The sequence below is a fragment of the Salvia splendens genome, chromosome 3 (assembly GCF_004379255.2).
Source record: "Salvia splendens isolate huo1 chromosome 3, SspV2, whole genome shotgun sequence".
NCBI lineage: Eukaryota > Viridiplantae > Streptophyta > Magnoliopsida > Lamiales > Lamiaceae > Salvia > Salvia splendens.
Window position 1 is genome coordinate 6,011,815 of NC_056034.1, and position 2,104 is coordinate 6,013,918.

The 2,104-nt window shown below is 34.2% G+C and overlaps 1 long non-coding RNA gene across 1 annotated transcript; it reads right to left on the minus strand.

Annotated features, from left to right (window-relative positions):
• Positions 1-201: 201 nt before the first annotated feature.
• LOC121794075 lies at positions 202-1,649 on the minus strand. Its single transcript, XR_006049231.1, has 3 exons — positions 1,462-1,649; positions 1,157-1,236; positions 202-635 (listed from the first exon to the last, which is right to left on the minus strand). It is a non-coding gene; the product is annotated as an uncharacterized LOC121794075 (long non-coding RNA).
• Positions 1,650-2,104: the final 455 nt, after the last annotated feature.

The window sequence follows — 2,104 nt, forward strand, 5'->3', positions numbered from 1 at the left end:
ACTTCTGATTGACATCTTATAGATAATAAACTGGGATTACATCCATTCTAATTAGACAAAAAGAAAGTAATGGGGTGGCAAAAGTGAGTGTTGAGCTGAGACCAAAAAAGATGATCGTGGTGAAATGAAAAGGTTAGTTCTTATAAATTTTCATCCACCCTTTATACACACAACAAAAGATAGAAATATGTAATAAGTAGAAGCGAAAAAAAGAGTAAGTTTATACTAATATTCATAACCATGCATTGTTTTTTCATGCATACAAGCTCCTACCTTAAATGACCAATTTTTAAATATGGACAGACATTTTAAAATGTCCATAAGAGTCTCAAACTTCTGATTGGCATCTTATAGATAATATAAAGGGATCACATCCATTTTGATTAGACAAAAAGAAAGTAAGGGGGTGGCAAAAGTGAGTGTTGAGCTGTAGCTGAATCCAAATAATCGGATATGCCTCATGCATCAAGGTTCCAAGACTTGATTTCTTTGCCCAATTCTAGTGATGAGCATTCTCGGTCATATTCGTCAATCTACATAACTGATGACAATATCCATTATTCTTTTACGCAATCATCAAATATTAGACTTCACCTTATTTGGCATATTGCATCCGAATTCCGAAACATAAATGTCTGAAAAATATCAAAAAACATGAGTGACTCCGTACTGAGATCTCAATTTTTAATCTTGCATCAATACCATGACAAATAAAGTGCAGCGAAAGGGAGAGATCATAAAGAAAAGTATGAAAAAATTATATACCACTTTGACAAGAAAGAATGCAACTGAATAACACCTAAATACGAAATGTATTTAACCAGGAATAGAATGACACAGGCCTATATTTTATATACACTGGTCAAACAAATCCATAAATATTTTTGTTATAGCAAAAAATGCTAACACAAACAACTACCAAGGGAAATCATGAATTCTATAAACAATAAAGCCAAAAATGTAAAACCCTGAATTCCATTGGAGTAAAAAAATAAACATAAAAAACATTCTGGAAATGGAAACAAAACTCTTCTGAAAGTCTGAAACGCCCAGTGACCTGAATTAAGATAGCATAAAAGGATACCAAAAGCAAATGAAATTCTTCTTTGAATCAAAAGCAATTTCATCCAGTGCGAATCAAATCAAGTATTGTTACCTTGGGTTTCACGACGAAGACTTGCAACACTCAGAACTTTACAGCATACACATACGGTAGTTGAACGAATGAATCAGAACCTAGATAGAGAATATAAAGGGGATGAACACGTCAAGAGAAAAATAGAATAAACGCTTAAAAATTCATTTTCCATTTAAGCAATCTAAACGTTTACAAAAAAAGAAAAGAAAAAAATCCTAACCTAAAAACAAAAACAGAAACAGAAATGAAAACAACTTCATCCACTCATTCGGAGCAACGAAAATCAAATCGATGCACAATAAAGGGAGAAATAATTGAGAGACCTGAGGGTTTGGTGGTGCGATGTGGGTTGAAACTGAATGAAGTAATTGGAAGGGGAATGAGAACCGTATAAGTTGTCGTAAAATGGCCACCCCTTCCATCATTCACTCCATAGCTACACACTTTCTCTCCCTGGAGCGCCCCTCCCGACTCTCTCTTTCTCACTCTTTCTCTCTCTATATCTAAAGGTTGTAATTGTATATATATGCAGTTGCAGTGCCAGTGCGTATTGCGATGGATGGAATTTGTGCTGTTGCTTTTTCTTCATGTTTTTATTGTAGCCTATACCGTATTTACACGTCACCACCCACACTTTACTCTTTCTTTTTTATTCACCGCACTCGATTGGCTCGTAACATCCCCGTTCATGCTCTTTGGCCAAATAGCATGGAAGTGGATTCGGACTCCGGACCCACTTTTACTCACTGCTCTTCCGCAAGAGCACAACACTTACATCCATGCTCTTCCGCAAGAACATGCTCAAGGTTCCACCATTCTATTTTCCAATTTAAATACTTCAATTACTAAAAAATTTCCAAAATATTAAAATGCATTAAAAATACCCGAAAGACTATTACAAATTACTAAAAATTTAAAAATTACATAATTAAAATCCTAAAAATTAAAAATTACATAATTAAAATC